Source organism: Lutra lutra, chromosome 9, assembly GCF_902655055.1.
Source record: "Lutra lutra chromosome 9, mLutLut1.2, whole genome shotgun sequence".
Classification (NCBI taxonomy): domain Eukaryota; kingdom Metazoa; phylum Chordata; class Mammalia; order Carnivora; family Mustelidae; genus Lutra; species Lutra lutra.
The window spans coordinates 61,521,428-61,549,366 of record NC_062286.1 but is presented as its reverse complement, the minus strand read 5'-3'; the positions used below and the strand labels follow the sequence as shown (position 1 = coordinate 61,549,366).

General features: G+C 39.7%; 1 protein-coding gene and 1 pseudogene across 3 annotated transcripts in view; one reads left to right on the top strand and one right to left on the bottom strand.

Annotated features, from left to right (window-relative positions):
- The window catches only part of USP34 (ubiquitin specific peptidase 34), a 242,333-nt gene that overhangs the window by 206,636 nt on the left and 7,758 nt on the right, over positions 1-27,939 (bottom strand). The window lies entirely within an intron of this gene.
- LOC125108811 (60S ribosomal protein L17-like) lies at positions 7,031-7,588 on the top strand (annotated as a pseudogene).

The window sequence follows — 27,939 nt, the reverse complement described above, 5'->3', positions numbered from 1 at the left end:
GTATGACAAAAGCACAATTCCAAAAGGACACATTAGAGGATGGGAGGTATAATGCAGAAGTCTAGTGAGAAACCACTGGTAGCTATGACTAAGATCTTACACAGGCAAAGGAAATGACCTTCTCAAATACAATCTCACAACTCACCTAAGGAAAAAAAATTCATGACCACTGACCAGACCAAAGGTGCTGAAGAAAACCTCATGTATTTCTAAACCTCATGCATCTCAGATCCAGAGAATTCCAGTTCCTGGGCTCTTAGAAGCCCGTAAGAAAGGTATTCTCAGCAAAGTCTCAAAAGAACAGGACTTTACTATCCAAAATCCTCGCCAGCACCCAGGTTAGCCACTGAGGCCAACCCAGGTGGGTGAAATGTCTAAAGTAAGTACAAACTACTATAGGAGGATTGGTACAGTTATGAATTTGAACTATCGTCAAACAACTTTTTAAGTATTCACATCTTTTATTCTTACGTATTATACTTCTGTATATATTTGAAATTTGTCATTTTAAATAAAGCTCCAAAGAAAAAAAGACATTAGCTGGTGTAGCAATAATCAAGTGTGAGAGGCAGGCTTCTAATCAGAAGAACAGTATAAAACCTGCAAAATGTTAAAATGATGGCAAATCTAGAATTTTATACCCAGGTAAACCTACCTCAAGACAAATGGTGAAATAAAACTTTGGACAAATATGTATGCTTATCACTGGCAGGCCATGCCTGAATGTAAGAGTAAGACAGAATGTAAATGTTAATGCAAGACAGAAAATAAAAGGTACCTCAAAAGAAAAGACAAAGGAGTAACAGGAACAAAAAGGAAAAAATGGTAATGAAGGAAATAAACATGGATAAATATATAAAGAGATGAAAAAAATTTTAAATACATAGTTTAGGACCCTTTCGACTCAACTGAAGTATGAGACAACATGGAAGATGGTAGAAATAAAGACTGGCATTCTTAAAGTGTTCTGAACTGATCCATTAGATCATATAAAACATTTAAACTGAGGACAAAAAAAAAAAGCAAACTTCAAAGAAATGACAAACTAGGAAGCCTCTGCAGGGTAATCTCTCTGAGCTCAAACAAAGATTAGTGGAAAAGAAATGAGAAGAATGGACCAAAAAAGAAAAATGATAAACACATGGTTCAAACATACAACTGAAATGCTATTTTTCTCTTATCAGGTTTGCAAAGCTTAAGTAATACCTAGAGTTGAAACTCAGGAGAAAATGAGTACTTTCTATACATTAGTGAAAAAAAATTGGCAATATTTATCAAAATTGAAAATACATTGAACCTCTGAATAGTCTTTTTTTTTTCAATTTTATTTGCTTATTTGAAAGAGAGACCAAAGAAAGTGAGCACACAAACTGAGGAAGCAGTAGGCAGAAGGAGAAGCCCACTCCCTACTAAGCAGGGAGCCCAACGTGGGACTCCATCCCAGGACCCCGGGATCATGACCCAAGCCAAAGGCAGACAATCAACCAACTGAGCCACCCAGATGCCCCTCACTTGTTTTTTAAAAAGATGTTATGTATTTGACAGAAAGAACACAAGCAGGGAGAGTGGCAGGCAGAGGGAGAGGGAGAAAGAGGCTCCCCACTGAGCAAGAAGCCTGACCTGAGACTCAATCCCAGAACCCTGGATTCATGACTTGAACCAAACACAGATGCTTAACTGACTGAGCCACCCAGGAGCACCTAAATCATCTTTTTCTTACACATTTTCCCTCCCCCAAAATAACTTTCATAGGTTTTCAACAAGGCACTGTTCATATTAACATAAGATTGGAAAAAATCTAAATGTCAATACAGGACAACATCAACCCATCAAGACAATGGAAAACTATGCATCAGAAAAAGAAAAAAAGTTTTAAGAAAAGGATGTGTTGTTTTTTTTAAGCTTTTATTTAATTATTTGACAGAGAGAGCACAAGCAGGCAAGCAGCAGGCAGAGGGAGAGAAAGAAGCAGGCTCCCTGCTGAGCAGGGAGCCAGATATGGGGCTCTGGAGCCCCATCTCAGGGATCATGACCTCAGCCAAAGGCAGATGCTTAACTAACTGAGCCACCCAGGCACCTCAAGGATGTGCTTTATAAACTGGTATGAAATAATCTCCCTAAAGTTAAGTGAATAAAGGCAAAAACATTATTTTTAATTACATAATTTTATGATTCTAAAAAAAAAGACTAATTTGTCACAAACCAAATGTTAACATTTTAAAGAAGTCATCGCTACAAAGAACAATGGTTGCTGGCATTACAAAACACACGACATGACCTTATGTGCTCTGATGGAATAATACATCTTATTAAACACTCTTGCCAAGAAACCTAATCTGAATCTGATCAAGCCTCTAAATCTAATAATCAAATTATAGATATAGAAGAGACTAAAAAACATTAAATAATTACACAAGGATACAATAAGCAACATTCAGACTGAAAAATCTCTGTCCAAATGATCCATGGAATCAGCAGTTTCTTCAACAAATAGCAAGGGAAAAAAGGAAGATAGGAACTTAAAGATTAAATCAGTCCCAAAAAAACAACTCAAGCAAGACCACCAAGCTATCCTGACTGAAGAATGACTCTTAAGACTATATCCTTAAAAATGGAAACAGAAAGAAAAGAATTACAAACTAAAAAAATTAAAGAGACATCAGTAACTACAAACTGCAGAACAGCTAGAATCTATAAGGATAGTACTGGCAGGTCACCAAACAAAACACAAAATACAAAAAATACAATGAACAAAACAACAAATTATTCAAAGAGCCTTAAACTAGAAAAAAATTAAGTGTCCAAAAAGTAGATCAATTTATATATATATGAGAGTTAGTGCATGTGCATGCATGTGTATCTCCACAAGGAATTCTATTCAGCATTAAAAACCAACACACTACTGATACATTAATAAGGATTAGCTTATAACCATATGTTAAGTGGAAAAAATGCCTGATACAATTAGTACATAAAGTTTATTTCCATTATGATATACCCATACAAAAGACAAATCTAAGTCTGGATGGCATAAAGCATGTTAGCCAAGAGTGAGGTCATTAAAATGGGAATTTTCTACCATCTGCCTCCCAAAGAACACTGTAGACACAGTGCCTTTGCAGAAGTCTGGGAGTCCAGTGTAGACGTTCCAACACACCACTAGAGCAAAACCAAACAAACAAAAAAATCCAAGACTAAACACATTGAAAAGGGTAAAATAAAGTTTCACTTCACCTGCCACATGCTTTCCCCACAGTCCCCACAGCATAGAGCCAGGAGAGATTTTTCTTAATCTGTGATTTCTCCCTTGGGAGAAAATCAGAGCATGTAAGCGAGCACCAAGCTTCCCTAGTTGTGTGGGACACTGCCAAAGAGACCCATTTCATTCTTACCCCACCCAGAATACTGAGGCACTACATGACGGCAGGGAGTGGTTGAAAGAACATCATGGCTCTCAGAAGATATAAAATGGGATGTGGAACCTACTAACCGCAACACGGACTTCATTTGGAAACCCACCTACAAGCTGCCTTGTCTTGAGGATGCTGCCAGCTGGTAAATGGTCGGCCTCAACTCTCCACACACCTAACCCACCCATGCTCTCACTCTGTGGCTAGCTCCCTGTGTTCACCCCCAACAAGAGCAGAGAGAGAGCAAGCATCTATAGACAGTGCGTGAACAAGTACAAAAAGCTATCCTGACTCTTCAGAACTGGGAGAAAGCACACAAACTTGACAATTCAGCACTGCCCTATAGAAAGCAAACAAGAGACTGTCAAACTCGTCTTAGCTTTGCAGGATTAAGAAAAGGCATACAGGGGTACCTGGGTGGCTCAGTGGGTTAAAGCCTCTGCCTTCGGCTTAGGTCATGATCCCAGGGTTCTGGAATCAAGCCCCACGGGCTCCCTGCTCACCGGGGAGCCTGCTTCCTCCTCTCTGCCTGCCTCTCTGCCTACTTGTGATCTCTGTCAAATAAATAAAATCTTTAAAAAAAAAAAAAGAAAGAAAGAAAGAAAAGGCATACAAACATACATACAAGAATTCTAATTTCTGGGGCGCCTGGATGGCTCAGTGAGTTAAAGGCTCTGCCTTCAGCTCAGGTCATGATTCCAGGGTCTTGGGATGGAGCCCCACATCAGGCTGCCTGCTCGGCAGGGAGCCTGCTTCCCTTCCTCTCTCTCTGCCTGCCTCTCTGCCTACTTGTGATCTCTGTCAAATAAATAAATAAAATCTTTAAAAAAAAAAAAAAAGTATTCAAAACAGTTGTTTTAAGGAAGCTCGGTGACCCACAAGAAAACACAGAAAGACAATTCAACAAAATCAGAAAAGCAATACACGGACAAAAAGTGAGAAGTTCTAAAAAAGAGACAAATTTTTTAAAAAGACCCAAAAAGAGCCAATGAGAAGTTGTGGAGCTGAAATACACAAAATGAAGAACACAATGTGTTCTTCAATGTGAAGAACACAATGTGTTCTTCAATGTGAAGAACACAATGTGAAGAACACAATGAATGAAATAAAAATGCAATAAAATGCAAGAACAGAAGACATGATCAAGCAGAAGGAACAATCTGTAGAGAGCAGGTTGATTTTGAAAATTACACATTCAAAAGTAAAAAGACTGAAGAAAGCCTAGGGAACTACAGGATACAATTAAAAGAAATATCCATGTATTTTTGGAGGAGTCGCATAAGAAAGAGAAAGGGGGGCAGCATTTTATTTAAAAGAGAAGTAGCAGCAGACAACTTCCCAAATGTGATTAGAGATTTGGATACTCGAGTTCATGAAGTTCACAGCTGCAAAAAATTTCAACTCAGAAAGATCTCCAATACATATTATAATAAAACTAACTCTCGAAGAGAAAAAAATTAGGGTGCCTGGGTGTCTCAGCTGGTTGACCATCTGCCTTCAGCTCAGGTCATGATTCCAGTGTCCTGCGATCTAGCCAGCTTCCGGCTCTTGCTCAGCAGGGAGCCTACTTCTCCCTCTCCCTCTGCCTGCCACTCTGCCTGCTTGTGCTAATAAAGAAATAAAATCTTTAAAAAAAAATAAAAGAGAAAAAAATTCCTCACATAAGCCCAGAGAGAATGGGATGATCCATTAAATAAATGCTGAAAGAAAAAAAACTGCCAAAGAAAGAAAGGAAGAGAGAAAGAAACTGCCAACCAAGAATACTTTACCCAGCAAAAATGTCCCTCAGAAATGGAGAAATAAAGACTTTCCCAGAAAAAAATCTGAGAGCACTCACCACCAGTACACCTGCCTTGAATACAAAGCTAACAGGAATTCTTCAAAATGAAATGAAATGAAATGAAATACTATTTAGTCATGAAAATACAAAACACACTTGGGACACCTGGCTGGCTCAGTCAGTCAAAGCACTTTCAGCAAGGCTCATGATCTCAGGGTCATGGGATCGAACCTCATTTATTGCAGTCTGCTTGTCTCTCTCCCTCTGTCCCTAACCCCACCCACACACTCTCCCAAATAAACAAAGTCTTAAAATATATATAAAACACATTTATAAAAATAAGAGTATGGTCAAATTTGAAATAATCTAATACTATAATATGGTGGTATGTCAATCACTTAACTCTAGCAAAAGCCTTAAAGGACAAAATTATTAAAAAGAACAAAGGCTACAATTTGCTAATGGATAAGGATATAAAAAGATATAAATGGGGGCACTGGGTGGTTCAGTTCAGCATCTGCCTTTGGCTCAGGTCATGATCTCAGGGTCCAGGGATCCAGCCCCAAGTTGGGCTTCCTGCTCAGTGGGAGTCTGCTTCTCCCTCTCCCTCTGCCCCTCACCCCCCCTTATGCTCTCTCCCACTCAAACAAAATCTTAAAAAAAAAAAAGAAGAAGAAGAAGAAGATAAATGGTAGCATAGAAAATGAAACTGGGGGATGGCAGTAAAAGGGCAGAGGTTTGGGGGGTTTTGGGGGGTTTGTTTTTTTTTTTAATTTTGTTTATTTGACAGAGAGACAAAGAGGGAATACAAGAGGGGGAGAGGGAGAAGCAGGCTTCCTGCTGAGCAGGGAGCCTGACATGGGGCTTGATCCCAGGACCCTGCAACCATGATCTGAGCCAAAGGCAGACGATTAACAAATGAGCCACCCAGGAGTCCTATGGAAGAGGTTTTATATGCAGTTGAAATAGAGTTATTAACTTAACACAGACTATTATTTGTAAGATGTTTCATGTAAGCCTCAAGTACCTAAATATATATTAAGCAAACACTAGATTTAAATAAAGAAATAAAAACATTACAATAAGAGCATGGGACTTGTATATTCCATTTTCAGTAATGGATAGATCAGAGAGAAAATCAATAAACAAACAGTGGACTTGAACTACACTTAAGAATAAATGGACCAGCCATACACAGAACATTCCATCTCACAGCAGGAGAACAGACATTCTCTTCAAGTGCAAAGAGAACATTTTCCAGGACAGATTACACGTTAGGTCACAAAACAAGTCTTAGCAAATTTATAAAGACTGAAATCATATTAAGTACCTTTTCCAACCATAACACTGTAAAACAGAAATCAGTAAGAGGAGGAAAGATGGAAAATTCACAAATATGTGGATATAGACAACACACTTCTGAACAACCAATGAGTCAAAGAAATCATCAAAGGAGAAATCAAAAAACATCTTGAGACACAGGACCTGGGTGGCTCAGTCAGTTAAGCATCCAATTCCTGATCTCTGGGTTGTGAGTTCAAGTCCCATGTTGAGCTCCATGCCTAGCATGGAGCCTCCTTAAAAAAATCTTGAGGGGCACCTGGGTAGCTCAGCGGGTTAAAGCCTCTGCCTTCAGCTCTGGTCATGATCCCAGGGTCCTGGGATCGAGCCCCACATCGGGCTGTCTGCTCAGCAGGGAGCCTGCTTCCCCCCCCCCCACCCTGCCTACCACCACCTACTTATGATCTCTGTCTGGCAAATAAATAAATAAATAATCTTAAAAAAAGAAAAGAAAAAAATCTTGAGACAAGCTCCTCTTTCCCTAAGTGGCCTGAAGTGACCTCTGAAAATTGTTCACTATTCGCTTGACCCAGAAAACCCTACAAAATCATGCAAATCAAGAGGTTCAAATCTTCATGTTCACTTTAAGAACACATGTGAAACAGCCCAGGACATCAAAGGTATGCACATCTGAAAGCCACCAAGTAGCTAAAAGACGTCACCCTGCAGAAGAAACGTGTACCATTCTGTCGCTATAGTGATGGAGTTGGTAGGTGTGCCCAGGCCAAACAGTGGGGCTGGACAGAGACAGTGACCCAAGTGTGCTGAATTTTTCCTACACATGCTTAAAAATGCAAAGAGTGATGCTGAACTTAAGGCTTTAGATGTCGATTCTCTGGTCATTGAGCACATCCAGGTGAACAAAGCACCCAAGATGTGGCGTAGAACTTACAGGGCTCATGGTCAGATCAACCGGTACAAGAGCTCTCCTTGCCACATTGAGCTGATTCTTACTGAAAAAGAGCTGATTGTTCCTAAAACAGAAGAGGAGGCTACACATAAGAAAAAGATATTCCAGAAGAAACTGAAGAAACAAAAACTTACCGCCCTGAAGTAAATTCTGCACAGAATAAATGCAAATAAAAAGAGGGAAAAACAATCTTGAGACAAACAAAAATGGAAATACAACATACCAAAGCTGATGGAATGAAGCAAAAGAAGTCCTAAGAGGAAAACCGACAGTGATAGATGCTACATTAAGAAAAATAGGGCTGCCTAGGTGGTACAGTTGGTTAAGCATCTGACTCTTGGTTTCAGCTCAGGTCCTGATCACAGGGCTGGAAGATCCAGCCCGTGAAGGACTGCATTGAATCTACACAGGGCTCCACACTTAGCAGGGTGAATACTTGAAGATTCTCTCCCTCTACCCCTTCTTCCCTCCCTTTCTCTCTCTCTCTCTCGCTCAGATAAATAAATCTTAAAGAAAAAAAGAAAAAAATAGGAGCGCCTGGGTGGCTCAGTCAGTTAAGCATCTGCCTTTGGTTCAGGTCATGACCCCAGGGTCATGGGGTCCAGCCCAACATTCCCTGCTCAGCAGGAAGCCTGCTTCTCTCTCACCCTCTAACTCTGCCTGGCACTCCCCCTGCTTGTGCCCCATTCCCCCCACCCCCGCCAAATAAAATCTATTTTTTAAAAAATGAAGAAATAGAGAAAACATCTCACTTATGATAGCATCGACAACAATAAAATTTGTAGGAATAAATTTAACTAACAAAGTGAAAGATCTGTACACTGAAAACAATAAGACAGTGATGAAGGAAACTGAAGACAGAAATGAACTGTGTTCACGAATCAGAAGAATATTGTTATAATGTCCATACTACCTAAAGCCATGTGTAGATTCAATGCAATCCCTCAAAACTCTAGAAGATTTTTTTAGAGAAATAAAAATTATGAAATTCAAATAAAACCACGATCCTAAGAACAAAGCTGGAAGCATCACACTTCCTGATTTCAAACTATATTTACAGGGATACCTAGGTGGCTCAGTCAGTCAAGCATCTGCCTTCAGTTTCGGTCATGATGCCAGGGTCCTGGAATCAAGTTCCACATCCGGCTCCTCACTAAGAGGGGAGCCTCCTTCTCCCTCTGCCTACTACTCCCCTACTTGTGCTCCCTCTCTCAATCTCTAACAAATAAATAAAATCTTTAAGAAAATAATTTTTTTTTTAAACCCACTATATTACAAAGGGGCGCCTGGGTGGCTGAGTGGGTTAAAGCCTCTGCCTTCAGCTCAGGTCATGATCCCAGGGTCCTAGGATCGAGCCCCGCATCGGGCTCTCTGCTCAGCGGGGAGCCTGCTTCTTCCTCTCTCTCTCTCTGCCTGCCTCTCCGCCTACTTGTGATATCTCTCTCTCTGTCAAATAAATAAATAAAATTTAAAAAAAAAATTAAAAAAAAAAATAAAAAACAAAGCTGTAATAATCACAACAGTATTGTGCTGGCATAAAAATAGACACAGTCCAAAGGAACAGAGTGGAAAAGCCAGAAACAAGTCCATGTATATATGGTCAACTAATATTTGACAAGAGAGCCAAGAATACTCAATACATGATGCTGGGAAAACTAGACAGTCACAGGCCAAAGAATAAAACTGGAACTTTATCTTACACACACAAAAATTAACTCCAAATGGATTAAAGATTTGACTAAAACCTAAAAATCAAGAAATTAGGAAAAAAGCTCCTTGACATTGGTCTTGGCAATGATTTTTTTTGGATATGACACCAAAAGCAAAAGCAACGGAAGTAAAAATAGACATGTAGGACTACATCAAATTAAGCACATTTGCACAGCAAAAATAACAACCTAAAGAATGGGAGAAAATATCTGCAAATCATCTTTATATAGGATTAATATCCAAAATATATAAGGAACTCATACAACTCAACAAAATAATTAAATAACCCACTTTAAGAAAAATGGGTAAAGGATCTCAACAAACATTCTTCCAAACACCTACATATTGCCAACAGGTAAGTGAAAGATGCTCAACATCATTAATCAGGGAAATGCAAATCAAAACTAAAATAAGCTATCACCTTACATTTGTTAAACAGCCATGAGGATAGCTGGTTAGGATGTGGAGAAAAGGGAATCCTTGTTGTGTGGACGGAAATGTAAACTGATCCAGCCATGAAGTAAAACAGTAAAGAAGTTCCTCAAAAAATGCAAAAATAGAACTACCACATATGATCCGGCAGTGCCACTTATAATTCGAAGGAAATTTAATCATTTTCTCAGAGAGATATGTGCACCCCTATGTTCAATGCAGTATTCACAACAGCCAAGAAATGGAAGCAACCTAAGCATCCACTGATGAACGAACAAGGAAGATGTGGTATAAATATAATGGATTATTCAGTCATACAAAAGAAGAAAATCCTGCCACTTGGCACACCAAGGATGAACCCTAAAGGCATTATGCTAAGTGAAATAAGACAGAAAAAGAAATACTGTCTGATCTCACTTATTACGTGGAATCTAAAAAAGAAGAACTCAGAAAAAGAGGGTAGACTAGTGGTTGCCAAGGGCCAGAGGGAGGGAGAAATGGCAAGATGACCGTCAAAGGGTCCAAACTTCTAAATAAAAGATGAATAAGTTCTTGTAATCTATTGTACAGCATGGTGGCAGAATGAGGACCATGATTAAGAATGGGGCACCCAGGGACGCCTGGGTGGCTCAGTTGGTTAAGCAGCTGCCTTCGGCTCAGGTCATGATCCCAGCGTCCTGGGATCGAGTCCCACATCGGGCTCCTTGCTCGGCGGGGAGCCTGCTTCTCCCTCGGCCTCTGCCTGCCACTCTGTCTGCCTGTGCTCGCTCTCTCTCCCTCTCTCTGACCAAAAAAAAAAAAAAAAAAGGGGGCACCCAGCTGGCTCAGAAGAGCATGAAACTCTTGATCTCCGGGTTTTAAGTTCCAGCCCCACATTAGGTGCAGAGATTACTAAAAAAAATAAATAATACTGTATTATATACTTTCTCTGTATGTGTGTGTGTGTGTATGCAAGTTATTACTAAGAGTAAATCTCAAATGTTCTCGCCACTAGAGCAAAAAAATAAGTAATTAAGTGAGGTGATGGATATTTTAACTAACCTTCTTATGATAATCATTTTGCAATATATGCATATTATCACATCATACACTTTAAACTTATACAATGTTATAGGTCAATTATACCTCAATAAAGTTGGAAAGAGAAAAGCACATCAGCAGTGACAAGGATGGTGGTTGCTAGAAATATTCAATTGTGGTGGTGCTTACATTTATCAAAATGAATGAAACCATATATTTAAAATTGATACAATAATGTTGTATAAAAAATTATATATCAATAAAGTATATTTGGGGAACCTGGGAGGCTCAGTTGGTTAAGCAACTGCCTTTGGCTCCAGGTCATGACCCCAGGATCCTGGGATCAAACCCCTCATGGGGCTCCCGGCTGAGTGGGGAACCTGCTTCTCTCTCTTCCTCTGCTGCTCTGCCTGCTTGTGCTCTCTTGCTCTGTCAAATAAATAAGTAAAATCTTAAAAAAAAAAAAAAAAAAGGAAAACCCATCTATAAAGAAAAGTCAAAAGTTCTTTAAAAAAATCACTGGGGGGCACCTGGGTGGCTCAGTGGGTTAAAGCCTCTGCCTTCAGCGTCCTGGGATCAAGCCCCGCATCGGGCTCTCTGCTCAGCGGGGAACCTGCTTCCCTTCCTCTCTCTGCCTGCCTCTCTGCCTACTTGTGATCTCTGTCAAATAAATAAATAAAATCTTTAAATCAAATAAAATAAAAATCACTAACTACTACAGACCTCATCTGAATTCTAATTTTAATTTTTATTTTTTTTTTTTAACATTTACTTATTTTAGGGGCACCTACATGGCTCAGTAGTTGGGCATCTGCCTTTGGCTCAGGTTATATCACAGGGTCCTGGGATCAAGTCCCACATCGGGGACCTTCTTCACCTGCTCCCCGGCTTGTGGTTCCCTCTGTAGCTGTCTCTCTCTCTGTCAAATAAATAAATAAAATCTTTAAAAAAAAAAAAAAGATTTATTTATTTTAGAGAGAGAGTACCAGTGGGAAGGGCAGAGGAAGAAAGAATCTCAAGCAGACTCCACACTAAGCAGAGATCAACTCAGGGCTCAATCTCACAACCATGAGATCACAACCTAAGCCAAAACCAAGAGTCAGATGCTTAACCAACTGTGCCACCCCAGATCTCCTCTAATTCAAATTTAAAAGGTAATATTAAATACAAATTTTTAAACCTTAGGGGCACCTGGGTGGCTCAGGGGGTAAAGTTTAAGCCTCTGCCTTCTGCTCAGGTCATGATCTCAGGGTCCTGGGATCGAGCCCCACGCTGGGCTCTCTGCTCAGCATGGAGCTTGCTTCCCCCCACCCCCTCTGCCAGCCTCTCTGCCTTCTTGTGATCTTTCTCTCAAATAAAGGAAATCTTTAAAAAAAAAAAAATTTAAACTTTAGAGTATGAGGGAAATTTGACTACTAAAGGTTTCATATTAAGAAAGTATTCTTTAAAAAAAAAAAAGTATTCTTGGGGGCACCTGGGTGGTTCAGTGGGTTAAAGCCTCTGTCTTCAGCTCAGGTCATGATCCCAAGGTCCTGGGATGGAGCCCCGCATCAGTCTCTCTGCTCAGCCCCCCCCCACCCCCACCTGCCTCTCTGCCCGACTGTGATCTCTGTCAAATAAATGAATAATAAAATCTTTAAAAAAAAAAGTATTCTTGGGGTGCTTGGGTGGCTCAGTGGGTTAAAGCCTCTCCCTTCAGCTCAGGTCATGATCCCAGGGTCCTGGGATCAAGCCCCACATCGGGCTCTCTGCTCATCAGGGGGCCTGCTTCCTCCTCTCTCTCTGCCTGCCTCTCTGCCTACTTGGGATCTCTGTCAAATAAATAAATAAAATCTTAAAAAAAAAAATCTTACTGTTTAAATAAATAAATAAATAAAATCTTTAAAAATAAAGTATTTGGTATTAAAAAAAAAAAGTATTCTTGGGGGGGGGGGCAGCTGGGTAGCTCAATCAGTTAAGCATCTGCCTTCAGCTCAGGTCATGATCCCAGGGTCCTGGGATCAAGCCCCACATTTAGCTCCCTGCTCAGCGGGAGGCCTGCTTCTTCCTCTCTCACTCCCCCTGTTGTGTTCACTTTCTCCCTATGTCTCTTATCAAATACATAAATAAAATCTTTTTTTTTTAATCTTTAAAAAAAGATTTTATTTACCCATTTGATAGAGAGATCACAAGCAGGCAGAGAGAGAGGGAAGCAGGCTCCCCGCTGAGCACAGAGCCCAATGCGGGGCTCTATCCCAGGACCCTGAGATCACAACCTGAGCCAAAGGCAGAGACTTAACCCACTGAGCCAACCAGGCGCCCCCATTAATAAAATCTTTAAAAAAAAAAAAAAAATCATTCTTGGGCAGCCTGACTGGCTCAGTTGGTAGAGCATGTGACTCTTGATATCAGGGTCATGAGTTTGAGCCTCATGTTGGGGGCATAATTTATTTTAAAAGAAAAAAAAAAGAAAGAATTCTTAATTTTTTAACTTTGACAATGATATTGTGGTTATTTATTTTTTAAATATTTGTCTTTTAGAGAACTGTATTGAAATATATACAAGTAACATGTAATACCCAGAATTGCTTCAAAGTCATCCAATGGGTAGAAAAGGAAATGGGCTGGCATACAAAGAAAACAAAATTGTCCATGAGTTGCTTTAGTGTTGACTGGGCAATGGTTACATAAAATCACTGTCACCTTCCTTCCCCACTCCTACAGGTGATTGTACGTAGTTTAAATTTCTATAGGAAAGTAGAAAAAATTGCCAAGCATACCAGAACAAAAACTATAGTCAAAACAGAAGAAGGGTGCCTGGGTGGCTCAGCTGATTAAGTGTCTGCCTTTGAGTCAGGGCATAATCCCAGTGTCCTGGGATCAAGTCCCACAGCAGGGTCCCTGCTCAGCAAGGAGTCTGCTTCTCCCTCTGCCCCTCTCCCCTATTCTCCCTCTCTCTCTTAAAAATTAATAAAATCTTAAGAAAAAAAAGAACAGTGGGAAAAAATAAGACAAAATCAGACAGTAGAGTCATGAGAACTGAACTTTACAAGAGAAATATTCAAGGTATTAGGTGATAAGGAATTTCAGCAAATTCTGAAAACTATTAAAAAAGAAATAAAAAGCTTTAAAACTAAAATAATAGAAACTAAAATTAAGACCTCAATAGATGGCTTTAATATTAGATAATATGCAGTTTTGTTTTTTAAGATTTTATTTATTTACTTGACTGAGACAGCAAGAGAGTGATTACTAGTGGAGGAGAGGGAGAAGCAGGCTTCTGAAGAGATCAAGAGGAACAAGGAATATGAAAAAGCATACAGATTTATGTAAATGGAATCCCAAAAAGTAATGAAAGCATGAAGCAGGAGCTATATCTGAAGGGAAAATGGCTTCCAATACTAATTTTTTTTTTAAAGATTTTATTTATTTATTTGTTCGAGAGAGAGAGAGAGAGCATGAGCACAGGCAGACAGAGTGGTAGGCAGAGGCAGAGGGAGAAGCAGGCTCCCCGCCGAGCAAGGAGCCCGATGTGGGACTTGATCCCAGGATGCTGGGATCATGACCTGAGCCGAAGGCAGCTGCTTAACCAACTGAGCCACCCAGGCGTCCCTCCAATACTAATTTTTTAAAAACTCAAACCAGAATAAAGAATGAATCCCAAGCAAATACAAAAACAGATACAGACATATTAGAATAAAATTGCTGAAATCCTAAGACCAAAGACAAAAAGAAAAATCTTAAAAATCAGACAAATGGAAAAAAAACAAAAAACAAAGAACAACACCTTCAAAGAAGCAAAACTGAGGGTTGACTTCACAGAAGAAACAATTTAAATGGGGGGGATGAATGACTTAATGAAAGAAGCAATGGTAACTACCAATCTGTAATTCAATATTCCATTTCGGTGTGTGCTTATATGAAAATGCAAGCATTTCTCTTCATTTTATTTTATTTTAAATATTTTATTTATTTAAGAGAGAGAGAGAGAGCATGAGAGGCGAGAAGGGCAGAGGGATAAGCAGACTCCCCATGGAGCTGGGAGCCCGATGCGGGACTCGATCCCGGGACTCCGGGACCGTGACCTGAGCCCAAAGCAGTCGCTTAACCAACTGAGCCACCCAGGCGCTCTTCATTTTATTTTTTTAAGATTTTATTTATTTATTTGACAGAGAGAGGCACAGCAAGAGAGGGAACACAAGCAAGGGGAGTGAGAAAGTGAGAAACAGGCCTCCCGCCGAGCAGAGAGCCCGATACGGGGCTCGATTCCAGAACCCTGGGATCATGACCTAAGCTGAAGGCAGACACTTAATGACTGAGCCACCCAGGCGCCCCATTCCTCTTCATTTTAGATGACAAGAAAATACTGGCAAAATTATCATCAAAAACAGAACCACACCAAAAGAAATGCTAAAGGAAAAATGATCCCAGACAAAAGCCCAAAGATGAAATAAAGAATGCAGAGCAGCAATAAGTATAAATCTGAGTATTAACTTTATAAATAAGGTCTTAATTTTCAAAATCTAAGTAATTAAAACAAATTACAACAGCAGTATAAAAAATAAGAGTGAAATAAATGAAATTAAAAGTATTCTATGGCCTTGCTACTCAAAGGGGTTCCAAGGACCAACAGCATCAGCATCATCTAGAAGTTTGTTAGAATGAAGAATTTCAGGCAAAATTCCAGACCGTTAGAATTGGAATCTGAATTTTAAAGAAAATCAGGTGATTCATATGTACATTAAATTTCCAGAGGCACTAAAGTCTGGAAAGTACTAGAAATACTAAAACAGATTGTAGTGTGAGAAATTCATATAATTAAGAAAGGTTCTGGGAAAGAAGCAAACATGATAAACAGAACAAGATGGATTCAGTTTCACTTCTGTTGAAATCTGAGATAGGAAGATACTTAAATAGAATGGGGCGCCTAGGTGGCTCAGTGGGTTAAGCATCTGCCTTCGGCTCAGGTCATGATCTCAGGGTCCTGGGATGGAGCCCCGCATCGGGCTCTCTGCTCAGCGGGGAGACTGCTTCCCCCCCTCTCTCTGCCTTCTGCTCTGCCTGCTTGTGATCTCTCTGTCAAATAAATAAATACAATCTTTTAAAAAAAAAAATGTCCAGCATGAAATTAAGAATATTAGACTAATGCTTTGAAAATTGCTCAGGGTTAGAAATATACTCAAAGTTGTCTAAAAGAGGATACAATTATGGTAGTATATTGAATCCTTACTTCAACTTCTTTATAAAATACACAACAAAAGACTAAACCTTGGATAATGTCCACACTTAAAGGATTAGAATAATACAAACCAGAGTAAAGAAGAAGAAAATTTTAACAGGCACCCCAGCAGTTCTCCAACTTTTTGTTTTTAGCATTCCTTTACATATTCAGAAACTGAAGACTTCAAAGAGCTTATATTTATAGTTTATTTCTTTCCATATTTATTGTGTTAGTTTACAAACAATAAACTATGGGCACCTGGGTGGCTCAGTCACTGGGTGACTGACTTCGGCTCAGGTGTCCTGGGATCAAGCCCCACCTCAGGCACCCTGCTCCGCCGGGAAGCCTGCTTCTCCCTCTCCCACTCTTCCCGCTTGTGTTCCCTCTCTGTCTCTGTCAAATAAATAAAATCGTTAAAAAAATTTTTTTAATTAACAAATTCATTGCCTGTTTTCTGTTAAAAAAAAATCAGTAAAAAAAAAAATCAGGCTTGAGTCACAAGTTTCTAAATTTTTAAAAATCTCTTTAGGGTTTGGCTTAATAGAAAACAATTGGATTCTCATTAACTGCTTCTGCCTTCTCTCTGTCGCCACATACTCTTTTTAGTGAAGTGTATGAGGTCCATCCTTAAAATATATGAATATGGAAATAGAAGTATTTAAATAGCTTTATCAGATAATTTTGGATAGTCTTCGATAATACACCAAAATTCAATGACTGTCAATTTCTTAAAGATTAAGTTGCAATACGAAATCTAAAACCCTTATCAGTACTCTGTTACATTAAAATCCATCTGTCATGGGGCACCTGGGTGGCTCAGTGGGTTAAGCTCAGGTCATGGTCTCAGGGTCCTGGGATCGAGCCCCGCATCGGGCTCTCTGCTCAGTGGGGAGCCTGCTTCCTCCTCTCTCTCTGCCTTCCTCTGCCTACTTGTGACCTCTGTCAAATAAGTAAGTAAAATCTTAAAAAAAAAAAAAAAAAAAAAAATCCATCAATCAATCTATCTCACTCCCTGAATAGAACTTTAGCCCATAAATGTGTTTGTAACATCACGCAATGATGTTATGGAAAATACTGGATCAGTAAGTTACACAGATCTTTCCAATGTTGACATATTTCATTACAGAGTATCAAAAAGTTATATCATTAATATTCTCCTCAATCTCATAAAACTCTACTAGGCAGCTGTCAAACTCACAGCAACAGGTACAATTTTTCCAAAATTCTAATTTTTTCTTGAAAACTCAATTTTTTTTTATTATTTATTTATTTGACAGAGATCGCAAGTAGGCAGAGAGGCAGGCAGAGAGAGAGGCAGAGAGAGAGGAGGAAGCAGGCTCCCTGCTGAGCAGAGAGCCCGATGTGGGGCTCGATCCCAGGATCCTGGGATCATGCCCTGAGCCGGAGGCAGAGGCTTTAACCCACTGAGCCACCCAGGCGCCCCTGAAAACTCAATTTTATCTCTAGCAACTAACACTGTCTTTTTTGAAATAACATGCTTGCTTCATTCATTCCAGAAAATGTCTGCCAAATACCCAAATCTGGATAACCTTTGAGTCATTCTTGCAAATAAAAATTGTTTTGTTTCATGAGAAAAGCAGCTTGTTCGGCTTAAAACTCAATCATATGATCGCACTTCCTTAAGACAACCATCTTACACTGCAGTATGTAGGAGAAAAGCTTTATATGTACTTCTCATTTCATCACAGCATATATGAAGACATACACAAGTGTTGATATTTAATAAAATTAATTATTGCTTCATCAAGGACGTCACTTGTCAGACAGCAAGTGCTTGGCAGTGAATTAACTACTTAAATACTACTAATGTGGGAAGCAAAGGCAAAAGAAAAATTAAATTTCCTTACTATTTATAACCCACTGACAACTCCTTGAAAAAGGCAGAGTAACATTCCTTTCCTCTAGGAACTCAGCTGCTTCCATGTTAACACTTTGCTAGGGGCAAAAGGCAATCTTAGCTTAACATTATCCCAATACCTCATCCTCTCCCCTACCCCCAATCCTCTAAGTCTTAACATACAAAAATTCCTTTGGAAACTTCCTTTCTCTCTACCCCGTAAGATATAGGTTGACAATCATCCCCTAAGCACCCACCAAGATACACCTACAGGGTCTCATGACTAAGGTTTCATTAGACAGTAATAAATGACCTTTTCCTGGGGCGCCTGGGTGGCTCAGTCATTAAGCGTCAGCCTTTGGTTTAGGTCATGATCCCAGGGTCCTGGGATTGAGCCCCACATTCGGCTCTCTGCTCCACAGAAAGCCTGCTTCTCCCTCTCTCACTCCCTATGCTTGTGTTCTCTTCTGCTCACTGTCTGTCAAATAAGTAAAATCTTTTTAAAAAATAAATAAAAAATAAAGTGACCTTTTCCTAACAATAGCTAGCCCCCTCAAGGTCCTGGAAACCTTGATTCCAAAATTCCTTAGAGACTTAACACTATCCCTAACCCCCTCAGAATTTGAAAGCATATAATCAGTCACTCCTCGTGACCCCAGTACAGCTCTTTCTGCCCATGGGTCCTGTCTTCATGCTTTAATAAAACCACGTTTTTGCACCAAAGATATCTCAAGAATTCTTTCTTGGCCATCGGCTCCTAACTCCAACCGTTTCTACATCACCACAGCCTTATTTCCTGCAATGTGGCTATCAGTGAAAGTATCAACTAAAAGGCAAGTTATGTCTTATCTCTCAGACCCCCCCCCCCCTTTAAACCCTCCCTAAGACCCTCAAGGATCCCGAGATCATACTCTTGAGAACCACTGATGGAGCCCAATGAAAGTAAAGTTTTATTAAAAGTGTATATGAAATAAAAGACATTCTGACTGAAAAGAAGCAAGTAGAGGCACCTGGGTGGCTCAGTGGGTTAAAGCCTCTGCCTTCGGCTCAGGTCATGATCCCAGGATCCTGGGATGGAGCCCCTCATCAGGCTCCCTGCTCAGCGGTGAGCCTGCTTCCCCCTCTCTCTGCTGGCCTCTCTGCCTACTTGTGATCTCTGTCAAATAAATAAAATCTTTAAAAAAAAAAAAAAAAGAAAAGAAGAGCAAGTAAAACAGATTTGAGAGTTAATTACATTGAGAAATAAATCCATGTATCTGTGGTCCATGATTTTCAGCAAAGGTGCCAAGACCAGTCAGTGGAGAACATCTTTTCTACCATGGCTGTTACAACAACGGGACAGCCTCATGCAAAAGCATGAGGCTGAACCTTACCTCACACTATGTACAAAAAATTTGACTCAAAGGCCTAAATATAAGAACCAAAACTATAAAACTCTTAGAAGAAAACAGGGTAAGGCCTTGTGATTTTGGATTTAGCAATGGATTCTGGCAATCAACAGGACACCAAAGTACAAGCAACAGAAAAGATAAATTGAACATCATTGTTAAACATTTTTGTACAAGGACTTCTGGTGGCTCAGTCTGCCTAACATCTGCCTTCCGCTCAGGTCATGATCTCAGGGTCCTGGGATTGAGTCCCACATCAGGCTCCCTGCTCAACAGGGAGCCTGCTTCTCCCTCTCCACTCCTACTCTCCCTGCTTGTGCTCTCTGTGAAATAAATAAAATCCATTGGTCGGGGGGGGGGGGGGGGGGGGGGGCTTTTGTGTTTCATGGGCGCCTGGATGGCCCAGTTAGTTGAGCAACTGACTCTTGATTTCGGCTCAGGTCCTGACCTCAAGGTCACCCAATGTCAGGCTCCACACTCAGTGGGGAGTCTGCCCAAGATTCTTTTCTCCCTCTTCCTCTGCCCTTCCCCCTGCCTGCCCTCTCTCTCAAATAAATGAATCTTAACAACAACAACAAAAAAGGTGCTTCAAAAGACACTATTGAGAAACTGAAGATAATGCACAATATGGGTGAAAATATTTGCAAGTTCTATCTAATAAGGGACTTCCTTCTAGAATATATTGAAAACTCATACAAATAATAAAAAGACAAATAACAATTAAAAAGTAAGCAAAGGATCTGAAGGGTCATTTCCCCAAAAGAAATAAAACTACAATGAGATAGCACTTTAACCCAGTAAGAAGGCTAGAATACTCAAAATAACCAAATGTTTGCCTCTGTATTCCCATCCATTAAAAAAAAAAAAAAAAAAAAAAAAAAAAATCACCAAAGGAACAAATATTGATTTGAAAACAAACAAACCAGTACTGGTGAGGATGTGGAGAAACTAGAACCTTTACACTGCTGAGGGGAATATAAAATGGTGCAGCACTTTGGACAACAATCTGGCAGTTTTTGATAAAATTAAATGCAGTGATTAGCTGACCTAATGATACCACTCCACGATACAGACCTAAGAGAAATGAAAACATAAGTCAAGAGAAAAACTTTTTTTTTTAAGATTTTATTTATTTATTTGACAGAGATCACAAGTAGGCAGAGAGGCAGGCAGAGAGAGGGGAAGCAGGCTCCCTGCTGAGCAGGGAGCCCGATTCGGGGCTCAATCCCAGGACCCCAGGATCATGACCTGAGCTGAAGGCAGAGGCTTTTAACCCACTGAGCCACCCAGGCTCCCCCAACAGAAAAACTTTTTACACAAACGTTCACAGAAGCATTATTCACAATATCAAAAAGAACCTAAATATTGATCAACTGATGAATGGCAAAACAAAGTATGTTATAACCATACAAGGAAATAGTATTCAGCCATAAAAAGAATGAAGTACTGATTCATGCTCCAGCATGGATGAATCTTAAAAATGTGCTAAGTGATAGGCACCTGGGTGGCTCAGTGGTTTAAAGCCTCTGCCTTCAGCTCGGGTCATGATCCTGGGGTTCTGGGATCGAGCCCCACATCGGGCTCTCTGCTCGGCAGAGAGCCTGCTTCCCCCTCTCTGCCTACTTGTGATCTCTGTCAAATAAATAAATAAAATCTTTTTTAAAAATGTGCTAAGTGAAAGAAATCAGTCACAAAAGACAATATAATTCCATTTCTATGAAATGTTCAAAATAGGCAAATACATAGAGAAAACAGACTGTTGCTTAAGGGTGGTAGGATGGAGGATTTTGAATGACAGTTGAAGGGTATGGAGATTCTTTTTGCGGTAATGAAAGTATTCTAAAATTGACAGTGATGATGGTTGCATAATTCTGTGAATACAGTGAATAAATATGTACAGTTAGGGCACCTGGGTGGCTCAGTAAGTTAAACAGCCAACCCTTAATTTCCACTCAGGTCATGATCTCAGGGTCATGAGATCTACCCTGCAGCAAGCACCATGCTCAGTGGGGGAATCTGCTGGAGATTCTCTCTCCCTCTGCCCCCTCCACCCCACCCCCCCACCCCATTCACCCACACTCTTGCTCTCACGCTCTCTCTCTCTAAAATAAATAAACCTTTAAAAATAAATAAATAAACAAAGGTGGCATTTCAAATCACTGGGCAAAAGATGCGAAGACCAATGAGTAACAGTTTGGAAAAGCTAATGTTAGATCCCTCTTCGTAACTTAGACCAAAATAAATTCTAGACATTAAAAATTTAATAAATCCATTAAAGCTAGAAAAAATTTAATCGAATATCTGATCTCAGAATGAGAAAATCCTTTCTAAATAACAGACCAGTCACTATTGTAATTCAGGAACCAATTATGTCCATACAAATAACACAATAATCCTTAATATCCAAAGTCTAGCAGAAACCAAGTAGTCTGAGACAGCAACTATATCCTTTTTTCCCCTACTCTATGGAATTTTTTTTAAATTATTTGTTTTATAGAGCGATAGACAGCAGAATGTCAGGCTGAGGGAGAGAGAGAAGCAGGCTCTCCACCGAGCAGGGAGCCTGATGTGGGACTTGATCCCAAGACCCTGGGATCATGACCTGAGCTGAAGGCCAATGCTTACTGACTGAGCCACCAAGGTGCCCCTGGATTTGTTTAAAATAGAACATCTAATGCAAATAAGCAAACAATCTCAAATACCACTGATGGAGTATATGTTAGTACAATCTTTCTAGGTTTTTAGCAATCAGAAGCCTTAACATTTTTTACCTTTAGACCTAGAACATGATCCAGATTTCTATACTCAAAGACATTTTCATTGCTTTTTGGTTCTGTGGAGAGGGGGGTTAAGAGGAAAACACTAAGTATGTGTTATATTCAAAGACTCCAAGTAGGATGCCATTAAATTTCACTTGTAGACATAAGGGTATGAGAAAATGCCCATTTAAAAAAAACAAACAGCACATATGAACTCATTTTTATATATTCAGAGAAAATTAGCTGGAATGATCTATATGCCAGAATTTTAACAAAGTAATTATGTTTTATTGATGTGTGTCAGCATCTTTTTTAAGACTTCCTACGATGATCATATATATCACAACCGTAAGCACCAAGTAAGTGAAACAGGGAAAGCACTGGCCTATGTGAAAATTACAGGAATTTCTATAGATATTATAGAAAAACAGGAGGCCACTGGTGACCTGTAACAATACAGTTTTTGGGCAAAAGCAGAAGCCAGATTTCAGAAGCTTCAGGAGAACGTAAGACACTGGAGGAAGAGAGATAGCTTAAGAGTAAGGTCCTTGAGGAATACAAGAAAATAAACCAGAGACAATTCTTTGTGAAGTTTCAAGAAAGTCATATTATGTTTACTATTCTATGAAACTTTAGATTTGGAAAAATGGTCATTTCAGTAATCAGTGAAAACAAAGTTGCTCAGAGATCGACTAAAATTTTATGAAATTTCCATGAAGCTTTCTCCAATCTTACCTAAACCTAAACTCCTCCACTGCACTTCAGCTATTTTATGTTCTTATGGAATTTACCATTTTCCCTCTCCCTCCCTCCCTCCCTCCCTCTCTCCCTCTCCCTCTCTCTCTCTCTCTCTCTCACACACACACACACACACACACACACACACACAGAGTTTATCTTACACTGGCACTTTGTTAAGTGTTTATATGTATTGTATTCTCTTACTACCTTAATTACACTTGACAGAGATTTTGTGAGGATTAAGCATCATCTCATTTCCAAGTAAGGAAGAAGGAATTAAGAGGTTAAGGAACTTAACCAAAGCCAGAGATCTAATAAATGACAGGAATAGCATTTTAATTCAGGTCTATCAGATTCCAAACATCAGTCTCTCAACTACCATTCTACTGCCTCATCTTTACTGGACTCCAACCTTCCTTAAGAGGAGACATACACCTAAATATATTTCTGTATCTACCACTGTGTCCAGCAAAATGCTTTACACATGTTAAACGTTAATGTATTTTTTATATTTTGAATATTTAAATAAAGAGTGAAGATTTAAAAAAAAAAAAAGTGAAGGTAAGACACACAAAATAATGTATTCGGTAAATAGAACATTAAGAAATAGTTTTCAAGGGGAGCCTGGGTGGCTCAGTGGGTTAAAGCCTCTGCCTTCAGCTCAGGTCATGATCCCAGGGTCCTGGGATCGAGCCCCGCATCTGGCTCTCTGCTCGGCAGGGAGCCTGCTTTCCCTCTCCCTCTGCCTGCCTCTCTGCCTGTCATCTCTATCAAGTAAATAAATATTTTTAAAAAAAATAGTTTTCAAAAAAAAAAATGGTTTTCAACTTTCCAATTTGGGCCTACCAGAAAGGCTCCCATAAAGAGGAGGGCCATTCTGCCATCAACAAGACAGCGACTGTCTAGAACACACCATCAACATTCACAAGTGCATCCACGGCATGGGCTTCAACAAGTCTAACTGCTGGGCACTCAGAGATCCAGAAGTTTGCCATGAACATGAGAACTTTAGATGTGCACCGACACCACGATCAACAAAGCTTTCCAGGCCAAAGTAATAAGGAATGTCGCATACTACATCCATGTACAAATGTCCAGAAAACATGAAAATTCACCAAACTAACTCTATATACTGGTTACCTATGTACCTGTCATCACTTTCAGAAATTACAGACAGGTCAATGTGGATGAGAACCAATCCTTGATTTCAAGTTATAAAACCATAAAAAAAGTATTAAGTTTTCACTATAACATAATGTACTAGATATCCACATGTTTGCTGCCCAGAAACAATCTCACCTTCTTCATGGTCACAACATGCCAAATTTCTTTGTGGGAAATATTTTTTTTTTAGCTCTGAGATTTAGGTGGGATCAGCTTCGGGAACTGGGTTATGATTAGTTTAAGGCAACTGAAGTCCACCCACTCTGAGCTCTACTTCAGGATTAAGTCCCATGACATGTAAGCCAATGATATATGAAATGCCATTCGCCATGAAGGTTTTGGAAAAAGCTTCCCTGTTCTTTATACAGGTTTCAAAGATTCTCTCTTTTCCTCTGTGTAGTACAAACATGATTTACAAACAGTGTGGTATAAAAATGGCGAAGTAGCTATTTCTGCTACCATGAGAAGGGCCAAACTGAGGTCAAACCAAGGAAGTACAGAGAACAAGCCAAAAAGGAATGAAGTCTTGATAACGTTCTGAATTCATGGATTAAGAGTAGACCACACCCAAAGTCAGCACAAACCTCAACTACTTAGTGGAGTGCCCGGGTGGCTCAGTGGGTTAAGCCTCTGCCTTTGGCTCAGGTCATGGTCGCAGGGTCCTGGGATTGAGCCCCGCATCGGGCTCTCTGCATCGGGCTCTCTGCTTGGCAGGGAGCCTGCTTTCCCTCTCTCTCTGCCTGCCTCTCTGCCTGCTTGTGATCTGTCAAATAAGTAAATAAAATCTTTAAAAAAAAAAATAAAAACCTCAACTGCTTAGTTATAATTTAGGGGGTAAAATCCCTTTCCCACCAAAGGAGCTGTTCTCCTTCTGGTCCTTGCAACAGAGTCCTACCTGGTTCAAAAAGTAATTCCCCATCTCCCATTTTTAACACATGGGTGTAAATATCAAGGGATATTCACAAATTAAAACACACACAGACACACCCCTTGACAAAATTGGTTTTTTTTCTTTTTTTATCAGTGGAGTACCCTTTTATGAGTGGAGGTGGTAAGCAGAATGTCACAAAAGGATTGACAGTATATAAAACATCCAAGTAGATTCAGAAAGCAGGAAAACCCACCACATCCAGCCTACCCTTGTCTTCTGTTCCATTACCCACCTACAGTGATCTTAAGATTTTACACACATTTTAACAAGTACTGATCCTAGTATTACTAGTACATGCACTATGAAATTTAGTTAATTTAATATGACAGATGACTGCAACCACAGAATTTATAGTCTTGTAAAATGAAAAGACCTAAAACAAGTAAACAAAAAGTAAATACCTAACTCTAAACTGTGGTAAGTACTACGAAGGGTAAGAATCAGAACTACTTCAGGGGTACGTGGCTGGCTCAGTCAGAGGAGCGTGAGACTCTTGATCGTGGGGTCATGAGTTTTAGCCCCGCCCTGGGTGTGCATACACTTAAATTAAAAAAAAAAAAAAAAACCCAGAAATACTTTAGAATGGATGTTCAAGAAAGGCCTCCTTGAGAAAGTAACATTTAGGTTGAGACTTGAAGGCATAGTAAGGTGATAAATTCCAGGCATACATAAAGGCTCATCATTGCAGCAAATAACATCTGTGAGAGAAGCAAAGCAAGGAAATGAGGTTAGCAGTGGCTACATCACAAATTGTGGTAAACCATTCCACTCCCCTCATTCCCAACAACTATTCCAAGCAGTTAAAGGCCCAATTCAATCTTCCACCTTCCTTGAAACCTTGCCTAATCCACTTAAACCAGAATTAACCTCTCAATAGTTCGTCAGTTTTTCATGAATTTTCCAACTCCCATAGTGAAGCTTCTCAAAAAAAAAAAAAAAATTGCAAGCAAGCTTACTGGTGAAAGGTACACTGAGTAGAAGAACTAAATTCTAATCCTAACTTGGCTACTTAATAGCTATATAGCCTTGGCTAAATAATTCCATTTCTCATGAGTTTCTGAAGTTCAATGAACATATGTGAAATTACACAATGTTCAAATACCTTCAGAAGTAATTATCATCAGTGTGTTATATACAATTCAACACATTATTCTAACTGCATAAGCACTGAAATACCACCTCCCATAATATGCACACATTACATGTAATACTTGGAAGAGTTTCAGCCTGTGTTGCTTTTTTTTTTTTAATTTTTATTTATTTATTTGACAGAGAGAGAGATCACAAGTAGGCAGAGACAGGCAGAGAGAGAGGAGGAAGCAGGCTCCCCGCTGAGCAGAGAGCCCGATGCGGGGCTCAATCAAAGGACCCTGGGATCATGACCTGAGCCGAAGGCAGAGGCCTTAACCCACTGAGCCACCCAGGCGCCCCTGTGTTGCCTTTTGAGCATGTATTATCATTAATGGTTTTCAAGCTTTTTTTTTTTTTTTAAAGATTTTATTTATTCACTTGAGAAAGAGAAAGAGAAAGAACAAAGGAGGAAAAGGCTGAGGGAGAAGGAGAAGCAGACTCCCCGCTGACCAGGGAACCCAATGCAGGACTTGATCCCAGGATCAGAAGATCATGTCCTGAGCCCACGGGAGATGCTTAACAATCTGATCAACCCAGGCACAAGCAGCTCACCCTGTTCTCCCCAAAAGAAACCTTACATAGAACTCCAATCTATAAAAGAGAGCAAAATGAGCTTTTCATTTTAAAAAAAGGGAGGAGGTTCTGAAGTCCCCTTCACTCCCTTCAAATAGAGACAATTCCATTCCGAGGAAAAGTTTTTAAACCAGAGATCATTTCTGAAAATCCTGAAGAGCAAAGAATTAAGGACAAGACCCTGTGGCTTGCCACCAGTCAAGTCCCTCTAGAACGACAACAAAAATACATTTCATCTTCTCCACCAGGACATCAGATTCGATCACACTGATGTAATCAAAAAGGTCATACCTATAGTAGTATTTCCATGTTTTATCATACTGGTTTCTAAAGCAAAGAAAAAAATGACATTTGTTTAAGTTACTTTGTGCCATGCCAATTTTTTTTATCATCATTTCACTCTCTACTAAGTGACTGGTACAGTAGTGAAAAGTTTCTCTTCTATTTCCCAAAATAAGGAGGGAAAAATAACCTAAGACAATACTTGGCAATTTCTGCTCCCCAGGAAACTTAGCTAAAGCTTCACAATCACACACAACCATGGCTCTATCACCTTCACTGGATGCAATACGCTCAGACCTCGAGATTTTAACTCTTAATACCACTAACAAAACTCTCATTATTCCTCACAAATCTAGAGATTAGATTCTCTCTTAATACATGATTTATCCTACAGGTTTGGGGACTCCTGTTAAAAGGGAAAATAGAAACAAGGTACCATTAGAATAGAACAACTTTCTGCTGACCACCATTATGCCACTCTACAAAGTGGGCCCACTATCCCCTTAATGATATTCTTTTTTTTGTTTTGAAGTTTTGAACACAACTTCAAAATCCCTATCTGTCTTAGCATTTTCTTAAGTCTAAATTTATTCTGAGCTTATATTCTTATACTTCTACTTTCATCATTAGGTACTGAGCCTTTCAGTAGCCAGAATATGGTTCATGAGTCTGGCAGCAAAATTACCCAGTATAAAAAATACTTATTTTCCTATTTTGTCTTATGGTGGTTCAGAACCAGCACACTGCTAGAATAGTCCCACAGACCCAGGAGTCAAACACTTTAAGACTATAAAACCTATATGCTGATGCTCTATTGTTAAGTTTTAGCGCAACTGTCAACTTCCCTTCCAGACATGCTGTATGAGCTACTCAGTAATCTGACTTCACAGACCATGTTCAAGTAATATTCAGACAATAACACAAAGAATTACAAAAACCCAAATGCCCATCAACAGAGGACTGGTTAAGTTACAGAAGGACCAAACAATGGAATACTACAATGAAACCACTGGAAATTATAACATAAGTGCAAAATAACATAAAAAGATGCCTACATCTTTTTGCCTACATAAAAATGATATAGAAATACAGAATAACATGTAATTAGTTTTTGGGGCACCTGGGTGGCTCAGTCAGTTAATCAGCTGCCTTCGGCTAAGGTCATGATCCCAGGATACTGGGGTCAAGCCCGTCAAGTTCCCTGTTCAGCAGCAAAATCTGCTTCTCCTTCTCTCTCTGCCCCCCCATGCTGCTCATGCATGTGCACTCTGTCTCACTCTCCCTCTCAAAATCTTTAAAAAAATAAATA